Source organism: Dasypus novemcinctus, chromosome 5 (assembly GCF_030445035.2).
Source record: "Dasypus novemcinctus isolate mDasNov1 chromosome 5, mDasNov1.1.hap2, whole genome shotgun sequence".
Taxonomy (NCBI): Eukaryota; Metazoa; Chordata; class Mammalia; order Cingulata; family Dasypodidae; genus Dasypus; species Dasypus novemcinctus.
In genome coordinates this window covers 81,300,593-81,316,211 of record NC_080677.1, presented here as the reverse complement: position 1 = coordinate 81,316,211, position 15,619 = coordinate 81,300,593, and the positions used below count along the sequence as shown (strand labels likewise).

General features: G+C 37.3%; 1 long non-coding RNA gene across 1 annotated transcript in view; it reads right to left on the bottom strand.

The window, feature by feature from the left end:
- The window catches only part of LOC131278515 (uncharacterized), a 40,973-nt gene extending 37,335 nt beyond the window's left edge, over positions 1-3,638 (bottom strand). The window contains exons 1-2 of the long non-coding RNA XR_009185852.1: positions 3,485-3,638; positions 1,148-1,271 (exon numbers count right to left, since the gene is read on the bottom strand). This is a non-coding gene — a long non-coding RNA (uncharacterized lncRNA). The remainder of the gene's footprint in view (positions 1-1,147; positions 1,272-3,484) is intronic.
- Between the last annotated feature and the right edge of the window lie 11,981 nt (positions 3,639-15,619).

The following is a 15,619-nucleotide window of genomic DNA, read 5'->3' as shown; positions in this document are numbered from 1 at the left end:
GATTATTGAAAAACCTAGTAAGTGACTTTAGGTTTTAAATTTCATGATGAAAGGGATAATTTATTATTCACAATTTCTCTAATATTCCTTTCAACTCTAAAATTGGATGATAATTGCTTTAGGCACCTTCCTCTGTCTCTTGGTTAATATGGAGAAAACCACAATAATGTGGAATCATCAGTAGTCATGGGTTTAGGTTCCTAGATATTAAAGCTAAAATTCATTCATTCATCATCCATTTATTCCTTTGTTCATCCACTCAACAAATACATGTTGAGCATACACTATGACCAAGAATTGACCAGGTTCCAAAGGACTTATGTGCACAGCAGGGTAATGCTATTTATCTTTAAAGAGGGGTAATCTTCTCTAATAATCAGAATATTTGGACATGACCACCCTGAGACAATCCAATTTTTTCAGAAGGTTGCCTGAGGAATGTGGAGACATAACAATGATTATTGAATTTTTTGTTAAGTTGTCTGAAATGTCTACCTCTGCTGTGGCAGCATTTATTACATTTAATTAATATCCATTCTACAAAATTGACCAAGCGTTATAAGCAACAGTGTACTAAAATATTGTGTTGTGGGAAAACAGTAAGGAACACGGTTTGAAGTTGAAACATTTCCATAATGCAGACAAAAAGTGAGAGCTTAGAAACACTGGGCCTTGACTAGATGGAACACCATCTGGTCAGCACGAAAAAATGTTTGTGTGAGGAGGCATTTGAACTTTGTATGACCTGTACCTTATTATTGTAAATGTTGCACCTATCCCTTATTATAGTAAATAACAAACAGCTGCTTGTTAGTTCCCAAATAAATATGATGTGGAAACTAGGGTTGAGGCTCTCACTTTCAGAAGCTGTGAGTCCCCTGGTCCCATCTTTATTTCCTCTCTTATGTCTTTCTGTCCTTTTATTTCTTTACTTCTGCATTGCCTTCCCTTTGTGCAAACTTATGGCTGAGCTGGTCTCAGCAATATTGAAAATAAAGAGTTACCATTTATTGAGCACTTACTGTGTACCAAGTTCTTTAATTTTCTTATTTTATCTTATTTTCTAAACTATAGCATGCTACATTTTACAGATTCAGAAATTTGTGTATGTTATGTAACTCACCCAAGATTATGCAACTTTACTTACCTCTCTCTTCCATCACTAAGTAACGTAATTAGCCATCTCTTCAATGCCACTCCTTATCCCCTGATATAACCATGAGATGCACTGGTTTGCCAATTATTCAGCAACGTCTAGCATCACAGTGGAACTAAAGAAAAGCAGAGATAGCTTTGGCATAAAATTAGGCTAACATTAGAGCTTGGGCACTGGTAGGCCATAGTCTTTTCAATTCTGCTTTATAGAGGCAATGGATGTGCCATGAACCAGCAAGCTATTCTTTCTGTTTTCCTCTTTCCACCTCCCTCTCCCATTTTTTCTCCCTTTTCTCTAGAAGCACGTATTTGTGAGATAGTCAGGGAGGGTTAGACTCGAAGGCACAGCATGGGGAAAGAAGGTTTTCTCTGTGTCAGACCTTATATGAATAGGAACTCTGTGGTATTATTAGAAATTACTCTTCTCAAAAGATCTAGGTAGCTGAGCATGAACCTGTTCTGTGGAAAGAAGCTGGGAGAGTGTTGGGAAGACTCTCCAGAGAACTGGAGGTCTGGAGAAGAAAAATCTCAGGCTCTGTCAGTGTGAGACTAGACTTTCCTAATGCATGGGAAGTGCTGGTCCATGGATGAAACATACAGGTCCTTGATCTGGGTAAATAAAAGCAAAAGGATGATACAGAGAATTTAAAAAGGGAAAGAATATATAAAATAAAGTTTAAGGTGGAAAAATGTAAATGAATACAATCATTAAAACAGTCACTTGTGATTATTCATATAGGAGAATTTTATAACTATTAAGAACGATATGAAAATCATATTTATTGTCTTGTGATTGTAATCATGAAATATTGGTAAGGAAAAAATAGTTGCAAAGCAATATAGAGTATATGATTGCAAAACATTAAAAAATATGTAGATAATCATGTCATAAAACGTTAGTGGTTTTTACTAGGTGATGGGAATTATGGGTGAATTTAATTTCTATAAGCTCATTTGTATCTTCTATAATACAATTGTTTACATTTTAAAATGTTTTAAAACAGTAAAACCCAAAAAAAACAAGAATTTTGTCAGTGGTTTTAAACTAAAAGTTAGGAAGCAACTTAAAGCTGTTAAAATTTTGGCCACTAAACACATGGGTTATTTTGGTCTCCTGACAGACATTTATAGAACAGAGTGTCCCAGCCTCTCATAAATCAGACCTGCTGACTTTGGGCTTAGCACACTGTAGTCTGCTGTGAGCATGAGGAAAACTAGAACTGAAAAGGAATTTAATTTCTCCTGTTCCGCCAGAGCTGGGGGAGAGGCAAAGCAGGCAAGGACCAGGTAGTTGTCAACATCTCCACATTTTCTCAGGCTTCTGCAATCTGTAGCCTAAAATCTCTTGCAACATCCTTGTTTGCCAGGATGTCTTACACCACACTTGTTCCCCATCACGCTGTACTAAGCACAATCAACAATGAAAGCTAATGACGAGGAGACAGCAGAACATATGTTCTTTAAAACAAGGATTCAAGGCCTCTAAATGCACAGCAACCTGAGGCCATTTTAGCTTGACTGTGTTTATGGAATGAGACCATGTGCCAAGACTCTCTACACCTTAGCGGAAAGCTTCATAAATGCAGAAACATTTCTCTTCATAGTCATAACCTGAGTGATCAAGAAAAGTTAAAATGCTATTAATAGTAATAGCCAAATTATTGAGAACCTCCCATTTGTCAGGATGGTGATCAGGGATATATGGGTTTTTTTTTTCCCCTTTAAAATCTATGCATTTTTTAAAAATTTCCCTCAAAAGGTTTATTCAACTATTTTTGTTTTTACTTTTACCACTTAAAAGTGGGCAATAATAATAAAAAAATGAGTATCCTGTCTTCATTTTTTCCTTTTCCTGGTATTAAAGAAAGCATTAAGCCAATGTTGGAGAGGTAAAATAAAATGAGATGACAGCTCACAAATTTTTTTCTGTGTGGAGAGATCCTTCCAAGCCATCTTTTCTCGGTCCCAAAGCAGCCCAAGCACTATCATATTATCCTCTGATTGATTTTTCTTTCCCTGTTCCTGGTGCCCTTATGGAAACAACCACGTTCATGGTTGAAGGAGATGGGTGAGGGCATCTTTTGCAGCCGCCCCTGCACTTCACATCAGTTCAGAATTGCTCTGTTCCACCAGGAAGTTCACCTTCCTAACCTCACCCTTTCATTTTCTATCTCTCATTTCCTCACCCTCCTCCAGACCCCAGTCCTTTCACTGCTCCCCATTCGCCTGTTTCATCAGCCTCAGCAAGTCATTTTGATTATGGTCATAAACATGTAAAAACGCATCATTTAAATTACTCTCTTTACCAAGAGCCATAATTGACTCTTACCTCAAACCTGTTTCCTCAGTGAGCCTCACCTCAGTGCTGAGCACTTTGAATACTGTCTTCCTCACTCTCTTCAGGACTCAGTAATTTCTGTCAGTATCACCCTTGGAGTGTAGGTTGAATCTGTTTCCTCCTGGCACTTGTAATTCAGATCATTACCGCCTCTTCCTTTGTCCATTGTTTCTGTTAGGCCCAGAGTTCCCACCCTGTCTCCTCTCTCTACCCTCCCTCCCCCTTCCTGCAGCTGCACATTCCTACTGATACAAAACCAGAGCTCCTGCCTCCACTCCCTTTCCTGAACTTTCCTGTTGATAGGAAAACAACAACCCATGTCAGAGGGATGATAACACCTAGCACGCAGGTGGAACTACAATGGATATGGTTATCACATCTTGACCCCGAAACTACAAAGCTAACATAAATCATCACAACCTAGCCCTTGTAGTCTAGACCCAAACCGAACTATAAAAATCCCCTTCTTCCCTCCCTACCTGCTAAGCTCCCTTTCTCATTAAAGGCTTTGTTTAAACTGACCTTGGCTCCTGGTCTGATGATCTTTAAGACACCTCCCTTCCTTGGCTTCCCTCTGAACCTAACAATTTCCTTACCTCCAACCCCATGTCCCCTCTATCCTCCATTCTTCTGCTTGTTTTCTTTTCAAAACAACGTCTTATGCCCATTCATGTGTGGCACCCTATTGCTTATAGGGTGGTCCAAATTCCTATGCTTACCCTCAGTTATATCCCTGGTCTCTTCACCAGTGCCACCCTCTCTTCATGCCCTAGCCCCTGGGTGACTCTAAATAGATCGTGCCTCGTACAGAAAGAACGTATTCCGTTCTTCTGTGCCTTTGCTTATGCTCTTCCCTTTGCCTGGAATAATCCCTTCCCCTTCTTTTCCTCCTCTTTAAGCCTCACTTCAGTTGTTACTTCCTCCTTGAAACCCTAGCCTACCCAACATATTTATAATTAAAGGAATCTCATCTGTGACACCATTTACCTCGTAGGGCTCTTGTGAGGATTAAATGAATTACTATTAATATATATAAAGTGATCAGAGCAGGGACTGGTACATGATTCGTTATACCAAGTGCTAGTGCCTGTTATCATGGCCCTTGCCTCACTTAGACTGTGACACCCTGGGAATAGGTGAAGGGCTCATTCTCTCTGTATCCCCATGACTCAGCCCAGCAGCTGCTTAGGGAATTGAACTGTGATATTTAGTTCCCTCACAACTGCACTCCATGTACAGAGATGTGTGAAGGGAACAGAAATGAGCTGAGTTTCATAAGACTTTTTCCTGTTAAAGAAAACCATTTTGGCAGGTGGTTGGGTGGGAGCAATGCCAAAAGATACAGAGAAATCCCAGCCTGCTGCAACATCAAAACCAGTTAGTTCTAACTCTGTTGCCAGCTACATCTCCAAAGAGGCCCTGGCACCTCTGAGGCCCCTCGCTTAGAAGGCTCCTAGTCTCCTGGGTTCTTACTTGCGTATGTAGGAAGAGAAGACAGAGGAACTTCCAGCCAGATGGAACCTCTGTCCCACTGGCTTGTCGAGTAACGTGGTTTCATTGTACTGATAGGAGAAGCCAGGGAGAAGCAAAGATAATGCATCCTCAGCCTGGTGAGTTTACACCCTGGGAATTTGTCAAGTTGCTTTGTAGAGACTTTCCTTAGGGGCAGGGCAAATATAAATACAATATAACTTTCTCATATGTCCCTATTCATTCCTTCATTCAAATACCAAATAGAATGAAAGCACTTTAGTTGTGTATTCAAGGCCCTCCTCCATGCAAAATCCTTTGCACCACCCTCTCTGTTCCCTAGACCTTGGCCCTTTCCTTTTTTTTTTTTTCTTTTCAACTCACAAATTCTGTTTATCCACATTCTAGTCATCATCGCTATGTACGACATAAATTAAGTTTATGATAATTACACATAGCTTCTTACATTCTACACTTTTCAGTTAACATGTAAAATTACTTTATGATTAAATACAGTCATCATAATTATGTTGAGAATTGCGTAAAAAGAAATGGATGTTCTTAGGGGAGGAAGAGGGAAAAATAGCTGAAATTTGGGGGTATCACTTAGGACTTGGGGATTGCCTGAATGACCTTTCAATGACAAATACAGACCATTATATATCTTGTCATAACTTCCAAAAATGTGCAGGAGAGAATGTAAACTACAATGTAAAGTACAATCCACCCTTAGCGATAATGCTCCAAAATGTGTTCATCAATTGTAGCAAATGTACCACGTTATGAAGGATGATGTTAATGTGGGAAAATGTAGGACGGCTAGGGATTGGGGCATATGGAACTCCCCTATATTTTTTAATGTAACATTCATGTAATCTAAGTATCTTTTTAAAAAAAATAAAGTATATTAAAAATAAATATTCATTCTTTTGCAAAAAGAAAAAGAAATTGATGACCATTTTTACTTTTACTCCATGTGTATTTTCAAGCACTAATCTATTAAAATTAATCTCATTGCTTATTACTTGTTACAAAATTCTGTATTGAGCACTTCCACCAACTTTTGTAATGCCCTTCCTGCCTATCTGCACATGTTCAATGATTATCATGCTTTCAAGGTCATCTGAAATGTGACCTCCCTTTATAAGCCAAGCCAAATCTGAGGACACCAGCCACATCCTCATTCCTCACTGCTGAGGAAGTAGCCTCAATGGTCATTTAATTATAACTCCCTAACCTGGTAACCTGTGACTTCCTTCTCCCTCTGCCTGCCCACATGGACCAGCAGATGATGAGGTGGGCAGGTGAGAGCTTTGTCTAACAGGTTGTAAATGGACTGGACCAGTCATATTCTCTCTTAGGCAATTGAAATATAAGATAAAGAAATAGCTGCACAGTTAGCAGAAGGCTGGCAAAAGGTCATACGGCTGTAGTCTTGGAAAGATATTGGCAAGGAAATGCTGTAAGTAAACAAAGTCCAAATGATATGTGCAGTAAAGGGTAAGGTATTTAGTTAATAGTGGCAGGAATGGTAGACAGACATGGAGGGACCCAGGACCATGAGGACAATTATGTTATCACCTGTGCTCTCATACATCCTGAACTCCTTCCTGTTCCCATCCGCTTCAAGTCCTCATGAGTCCCAGTCATGACTGTGTACATGATTCACAGGGTCCAGGAAAAATGAAAATGTAGGGGTCCCATCTTAAATTAAGAATTTCAAGATGGCAACCTTACTTGAAGTAAACTGAGTTTTTCTTTGGAACTTTTAACTGAAATAGTCCACCTTTAAGTCTTGATCCCCTTCAGTGGCAGGTAGTCTGGCCTTGAAGTGGGACTGCATCGTTTCCTTCTGTATTAGTCAGGATTCTCTAGGGAAAGAGAACCAACAGGAGATATCAGTAAATATTGTGAGACTTATAAAAATCATCTCACTTGACTGTGAGGATGTACAAATCCAAGGGCAGGCTAACCCGGGAACTCTGAAGGTCCTTGAATTCCCCAGGAAAAGCTGGCTGGCTGAAAGAGAGAAGGAAATTCTCTCTTCTGACTGCTGAAATGGTCACTTCTCCTTTAAAGCCTCCAATGGATTGGAGGAGACTTCTCTCATTGTAGAAGGCAATCTTCTCAGTTGATTGTAGATGTAATCAGCCATAGATGAATCAACTAGTGATGATTTAAGTCCACAAAATGCCCTCACAGTAACAATTAGGCAGTACTTGCTTAACCAAACACCTGGACATTATAACTCGGCCAAGTTGACACATGAACCTAACAACCACACCTTTAAATTTCCTTGGTAGTTTTTCCTAGCATTGAGGCCCAGAACTTTCTATTTTGCTATAGTAATTACTGAGACTCATGTCTATCTCTCATCCTAGAGGTGAGTTGTTTTAAAAGCTGGATCTATGACTTATCTTTGTAGCCTCAAAGTCTGCTTATATCCAGCTCACTTTATTAAACCAACTAACATAAGGGATCATAATCTATCCTTCTGTTTAAGCAGGTTACCCATAGTAATTAGCTAAATGACCACAGATAAGACTAAAATGTCCAGTTTTTGGGATAGTCCCTTGTTTAGTATATGCTGCTAGTATTCTTAGAATTAGTGGAGCATGTCCTCCTAGAAAGGAAGAAATAATATTCTAATGATCATACAATTACTATTCATAGATAGTTTCAATAATTAGGAAAAGAGGCCTCTTGAATTGGTAAATATGCCTTTAGGTTATATCACATTAATTAAACACTTAATTTTGTGTCAGGAACTGATACTACTTTGTCTGCATAACCTTCCAAAACTTGATTCTCACCAAAAATTCAGTGAAGAAGGCAGTACCACTATGCCCATTGAGCAATAGAAGAAACCGAGGTTTAAATTTCCCAGGGTCATAAAAATAGCAGATGGCACAACCAAGTCTTTTTTTTTTTTTTTTTTTTGTATTTAGCCAAGTCTATTTAATACTAAAGTCCATGTTCTTAGCCTCTACTTTCTATTTCCTCAATGTGGAATTTTACCAAACTATGAGTGGCCTAGACAAAATTGTGCCTACAGTTCCCCTGTCCTCATTTGAGACATTTCTTCCAGCTTGTTGGGGATTCCTACCTCTCCAACAGTTATCTTTGTTGGCATACTTTTTTATCTTTCCTGTTGTTTGAAGAGAAAAATTCTCTGCTAAATTTACTAGGCTTTCCTAATATTTTCATTTTAAACAAGAACCCAGAATATATTTTTTTCTTTTTTTTTTTTTTAAGATTCTATTTTATTTTTCATTTATTTTTCTCTCCTTCCTCCCCACCCCCCCTGGCCCAGTTGTCTGTTCTCTGTGTCCATTCGCTGTATGTTCTTCTGTGTCAGCCTCTATTCTTGTTAGTGGCACTGGGAGTCTGTGTCTCTTTTTGGTTGCGTCATCTTGCTGCGTCAGCTCTCCATGTGTGCAGTGCCACTCCTGGCCAGGCTGCACTTTCTGTCACACTGGACGGCTCTCCTTACTGGATGTGCTCCTTGCACGTGGGGCTCCCCTACGCTTGGGGCACCCCTGTATAGCACAGGGCTCCTTGCGTGCAATCAGCACTGCGCACAGGCCAGTTCCACACGGGTCAAGGAGGCCCTGGGTTTGAACTGTGGACCTCCCATGTGGTAGGCAGATGCTCTATCCATTGAGCCAAGTCTGCTTCCCCAGAACATATTTTTAATCTGAAGCATTGTTCTAAAATTTTCCTACAATAGTAACCCTAATTCAGAGAAAGATGATTGAGTAGCCATTCCAAACAGAAATTTTTCTTCATTCTGCCTTTTATTTGTAAAATCCATGAAAATTTTGTATTCTCCATATGTCTGGTGGTTTTAAAATACTACAGTTACTTTCATAAAACTTGATTGCAGTATAAAATATGTTATTATATCATTTAACTTTATATCTACACTTACATTAAACTTTAGTAAAAATGAAACTCTTGTACAAGCAGCCTGATGGAGTACAAGCAGCCTGATAGAGTATTATAATCATCTACATTTTACAGAAGAGAAAACTGTGGCTCAAAGAGATTAAGTAACATGCCTAGAGTCACATACTTATTGGTAGTAAATCCATTTGATAACAATTGCCTGCTTCATTGCCATTCCTTCATGCCTTGCTAATGAATCATGATATTGTTCATGCTCTTCTAAGAGGCCCTGTCTTTCAAAAGAGATTGGGTTTCTCTTCAGCCCCATTAGGAACAGGAAGGAGGATAACCTCTACCCACTTAAGCCACTTATGGCTATCTTCTGATCTTTGTCAAATGGTTGATTTAGGAATGACCAGAGAGATGTGAGAAGAGGTCTGCTGGGAAGTTTCCCTTGAGCTTATAAAGGGGCACAAGAGAGGAACATTTCTTGTTATGCCTCTGAATATTGTCATTTACATAGGGTGCTTAGACCTGTGGTAGCCACTGTAAAAGATCCAGATGATGCAAACTTCCCCTGATCGGTTGAGGGATCAGCTATCCCTCTGCCTCTCAGTGTTGAGGCAGTGTTGAGGCTGGTTGCAGTTTTTGTAAGGCTCTGATTGTCTTCTCTTCCTAAATATTTTTCTATATCTTTTGTCTAGTAGCTTAGTGTGTTCACTGAAGCACCTTTCCCTAGTATTCCTGAACTTTAATCTTTTTATCTTTAGCATAATGAGACTGCAGAAAACCCCTCTGCTATTCAGAGGTTTTCTTCTCAGCTATTTTAGCCTACTGCATCTCACAGCTTCAGAATCTAGCATATGTCTTGAAGGGAAAATACTTTTTGTGTTAGGCTCATTTCTCTACTCCTCCCTTCTTACCTGATATCAGCCTCTCAAGTCTTTAGTTTTGTCCCTTAAGCCCATGAGGCCACCAAAGGTCTCTTTGCTTTCTCTGTCCCCCTGCAGCAATCTAATGCTCAGGCAAGTCCAGATGCTCAGGCTATTTCCCTGGGCTGAGATTTGGCAAATACCCCCAAGAGCAAAACAGACTGCAGAAGTCAGGATCCTTCTCCAGTTTTCTTTGCTCTAGAATGTTGAACCTTCTAGTTCCTATTGCTTCAGCAGCTTTGTGTGTGTGTGCGTGTGTGGTAAAATACATATAACATAGCATTTGCCATTTTACCATTTCCTAAATTTCTTTTTATTAGACAAGTTGTAGGTTTGCATAAAATCATGCATTTAATACAGCATTCCCATATACTATCCTATTATTTTTTTGTTTTGTTTTTTATTTTGGTGGTGTTGGTTTTTGTTTTTTGTTTTGTTTTGAGGTATTGGAGCTGAGGATTTAACCCAGAACCTCGTATATGGGAAGCTGGCACTCAGCCACTGAGCTACACAGCCTCCCCCTCTATTACTAATACCTTGCATAGTGTGATAGATTTTTAAATTTTTTTAATTAGTTGCAGATTTATAGAAAAATCATGTAAAAAAATACAGCATTCCCATATAACCTTCTCCATCACTAACATTTTGCATTAGTGTGGTATCTTTCATACACTTCATTAAAGAATATTATAATTGCACTATTAGCTGTAGTCTATAGTTTACATTAGGGTATTTTTTCCCCAATATATTACCCTATTATTAACACCTTATATTAATGTGGTATATTTGTTATAATTCATGAAGGAACATTTTTATAATTGTACTATTAACTGTAATTCATCATACACAATGGGGTTTAATATTGTGCAGTCCAATGTTTTATATGTTAATTTTAATTTAACATGTAAAATCTAAAATTTTCCCTTTTAACTATATTCACATATGTAATTCACTGCCTTTAATTATTCTCACAATGTTTTGCTATCATTTCTACCATCCAATTCCAAAACTTTACAGTCAATCCAAATAGAAATTCTATACAAATTAAGTATTCACTCCCCATTTCCTACCCCCAATCCAACCCCTGCTACCTATATTCTAGATTCGAACTCTGAGTTTCTTATTCCAATTATTTCATATCAGTGAGATCATACATTTGTCCTTTTGTATCTGGCTTTTTTCACTTTGTCCCTGTTTTCACATGTATAAGAACTTTACACCTTTTTTATGGCTGAATTATACTTTATTGTATGTATATACCACATTTTGTTTATCCATTCATCAGTTGGTGGGTACTTGGGTTGCTTCCATCTTTTGGCAATTGTGAATAATGCCATTGTAAACATCGATGTGCAAATACCTGTTTGAGTCCCCACTTTCAATTATTTTGGGTATATACCTAGTAGAGAAATTGCTGGGTCATATGGTATTTCTATATTTAGCTTCTTAAGGAACTGCCAAACTGTCTTTCACAGTGGCTGCACCATTTTACATTCCCATCAGCAATAATCGTGCGCCTAATCTCTACATCATCTCCAACGCTTATAAGAAATTTTCTGGTGTTTTTTTTTTTTAAATAGTAGCTATTCTAGAGGGTGTAAAATGGTATCTCATTGTGGTTTTGATTCGCATTTCCCTAATACCTAATGTGGATCTCTCATGTGCTTATAGCCATTTGTATATTCTCATTGGAGCAATTTCTATTCAAGTCTTTTGCTCATGTCTTAATTGGGTTGTTTCTTTTTATTGTTGAGTTATAAGATTTCTTTATATATTCTGGATATTAAACACTTATCGGATAAGTGGTTTCCAAATATTTTCTGTCAGTGAGTAGGTTGTCTTTTTACTTTCATCATAAAGTCCCTTGCACAGAAGTTGATAATTTTATTCATTTTTTTTCTTTCATTTCTTGTGCTTTGGGTATAAAGTCTAAGGAACCATTGCCTAACACAAGGTCCTGAAGATTCTTCCCTACATTTTCTTCTAGTTTTATAGTCATAGTTCTTATATTTCAGTCTTTGATCCATTTTATGTTCATTTTTGTTTTGGTATGAGATAGGAGTCCTCTTTTATTCTTTTGCATATGGATATATAGTTCTACCAGAACCATTTGTTGAAGAGGCTACTCTTTTGAGTGGACTTGGCAACTTGTCAAAAATTAATTGGCCATATATGAAGGTATATTTTGAACTCTCAATTTAATTCCATTGGTCTATTTTTCTGTCCTTGTGCCAGTATCATGCTGTTTTAACCACTGCAGCTTTGTAATATGCTTTAGAGTCAGGAAGTGAGAGTACTCCAATTTTGTTCTTCTATTTTAAGATGTTTTTGGCTCTCTGGGGTCCCTACCCTTCCAAATAAATTTGATAATAGGCTTTTCCATTTCCTCAAAGGAGGCTATTGGAATTTTGATTTGGATTGTGGTGAATCTGCAAAACATTTTTAGTAGAATTGACATCTTAATGATATTTAATTTTCTAGTCAATGAGCATGGAATGTTCTTCTGTTTTTTTAGATCTTCTTTGATTTCTTTTAGCAATATTTTGTAGTTTTCTGTGTATAAGTCCTTTATATCCTTAGTTAAATTTATTCCTAGTTATTTGATTTTTTTGGTAACTGTTGAAAATGGAATTTTTTCTTAATTTCCTCTTCAGATTGCTCATTAAAGAGTATTGAAAAACTACCGATATTTGCTTGTTGATCTTATACCCATACCTTTACAGAATTTATTTATTAGCTCTAATAATTTTGTTGTAGATTTTTCAGGATTGTATGTACGATCATGTCATCTGAAAAAGTGAAAGTTTTACTTCTTCCTTTCCAATTTGAGTGCTTTTTTTCTTCTTTTTTTCTTGCCTAACTGCTTTGGCTAGAACTTACAGCACAATGTTGAATAAAGGTGGAGACCATGGGCATCCTCGTCTTGTCCCTGATCTTAGAGGGAAAGCTTTCAGTATTTCACCACTCAGTATATTTGCTGTGGGTTTGTTATACCTGTCCTTTATCATGTCGAGGAAGTTTCCTTCTATTCCTATTTTTCAAAGTGCCATTATCACGTAAGAATGCTGGATTTTCTCTTTGTCTTTTCTGCATCATTTGAGATGATCATGTGTTTTTTATCTTCGCTTTCTTAGTGTGGTGTATTAAATTGCTTTTTATGTTGAACCACCCTTGCATAACCAAGATAAAACCCACTTGATCATGGTGTATGATTCTTTTAATGTGCTCTTGGATTCAATTTGCAAGTATCTTGCTGAGAATTTTTGCAAGTATATTCAAAAGAGAAATTGGTCTATAATTTTCTTGAAATATTTTTATCTGGCTTTGGTATGAGGGTGATGTTGGTCTCATAGAATGAGTTAGATGGTATTTCCTCCTGTTCAACTTTTTTTGAGCAGTTTGAGCAGAATTGGTTTTAATCTTCTTGGAATGATGGTAGAATTCATTTGTGAAGCCATCTATTCCTGGGCTTTTCTTTGGGAGCCTTATGATGACTGATTCAATCTCTTGATTGTAATTGTCTATTGATTGTATTTCTTCTAGGGTCAGTATAGGTTGTTTGTGGGTTTCTATGTATTTGTTCATTTCATCCAGGTTGTTTAATTTGTTGGCATACAGTTACTCGTAGTATCATATTATCCGTTTTTATTTCTGTGGAATGAATTGTAATATCCCCCCTCTCATATCTGATATTATTTGTATCTTCTCTGTCAGTAAAGCTAAGGATTTGTTAATTTTATTGATCTTTTCATGGAACCAACTTTTAATTTTGTAAATGTTCTCTAGTGTTTTTTCTATTTCTATTTCTGCTCTAATCTTTATTTCTTTCCTTCTGATTGCCTTGGGACTAATTTGCTATTCTTTTTCTAGTTCTTCTATGTATGCAGTTAGGTTTTTTATTTTAGCTCTCTATTCTTTTTTAATGTAAGCATTTAGGGCTATAAGAATTTTTCTCAGCACTGTCTTCACTGGATCCCATAAATTTTGATGTGTTATGTTCTCATTTTCATTTGTCTCAAGTTAATGTTTTCACGTGTGATTTCTTATTTGACCACTTGATTGTTCATGTTATTTAATTCTCAATTATTTGTGAATTTTCCAGTTTCCTGCCTATTATTGATTTCCAACTTCATTCTATTATGGTCAAAGAAGATGCTTTGTATAGTTCCAATCATTTTAAATTTGAGACCTTTTTGTGGCCCAATATGTTATCTGTTTTGGAAGATGATCCATGTACATTTGAGAAGAATGTATATCCTGCTGTTTTCAGGGTGCACCATTCTATACACATCTTTAAGTCATTTATCATATTATTCAAGTTCTCTGTTTCCCTACTGATCTTCTGTCTAAATGTTTTATCTATTGATGAGAATAAAGTATTGAAATTTCCAACTATTCACAGATATGTGCCTATTTTTTCCCTCAGTTTTGCCTGGGTTTGACTCATGTATTTGGGCGCAATATAGTTAGATGCATAAATATTCGATTATTTCTTCTAGGTGGACCGACCCTTTTATTAATATATGCTGTCCTTCTTTGTCTCTTATAACGGTTTTTTATTTAAAGTCTGTTTTGTCTAATATTAGTATTGCTACCTCAGCTTTCTGGGTTACTATTTATATGGGTTATCTTTCTCCATCCTTTCAGTTTCAATCTATTTATCTTTGAGTCTAAGATTAGTCTCTTGTAAACAACATAGAGTTGGATAATGCCTTTTTAAATCCATTCTTCCAATCTGTCTTTTGATTGGGGAGTTTAATCCATTAACATTGAATGTTATGACTATAAAGGCAGTACTTCAGCCATTTTGTCCTTTGCTTTTTATGTCATATCTCTTTTTTCTCTTTTCCTTTATTGCAGTCTTCTTTTTCTCTAGAGTTGATCTTTTGTGATCTATCCAGATGGTAGTTTGAGTCTTTTGTGGACCCCACAAAATTACATTCTTAAATTGGTCCATTCCTGTGGGTAGGAGACCCTTTGATTGGATTGAGTTCTACTGAGGGCCATTTCATTGGATTGCTTCAATGGGGCATATCCCAGGGTAGGTCTTGGTCCTTTTGCTGGAGTCCTTTATAAACAGGAGAGAGGAAGCAGCAGAAACAGACAGAAATGCCTAGAAGCTGAGAGAGAAGGCCATGGGAGACAGAAGCTGATATCAACAAAACATAGAAACTGAGAGGAGCCACTGAATCTCCAGATGCTGAAAACAATTAGGCCTGGAGGAGAGGGGAGAGACAGACAGACATCACCATATGCCTGATTACCTGTAACTATAGCTTAGGGAGAAAGCATCTCCTGATGATGCCATGATTTGGACATTTTCATGGCCTCAACACTGTAAGCTTTAAACTAATAAACCCCCATTGTAAAAAGTGAACACATTCTGATATATTGCCTTGGCAGTCTTTAGTCAACTAAAACACTGATCCCTTTCTCATTTTTGTTTCTGTGTATTTTAAAAATATTTCCTTTGTATTTCCCCTGTGGTATACTATAAGCTAATAATTTGACAACATACTAATTTAGCTTCAATAGCATACATGTTCTCAGCCCCCATATCCTTCTATTGTCCTTCTTATGTTGTTTTTGTCTCACACTGCCTCTTCATATTTTAGGGTGCCCATCATGAGAAAATAAGACTTTTTTATTGTTAAATTATATGCTGACTCTCATATGGAATAGAGTTGTATTTTGAGGAAACAGTAATTTTGGGTTTTGCATTTACCCTTTTAGTTACCCTTATTGGAGATCTTCATTTCCTCACATTACTCCAAGCCACTCTCCTGTCTTTTCCTTTCAACTTGTAGAACTACCTTCAGCAATTTTTGTAAGACCA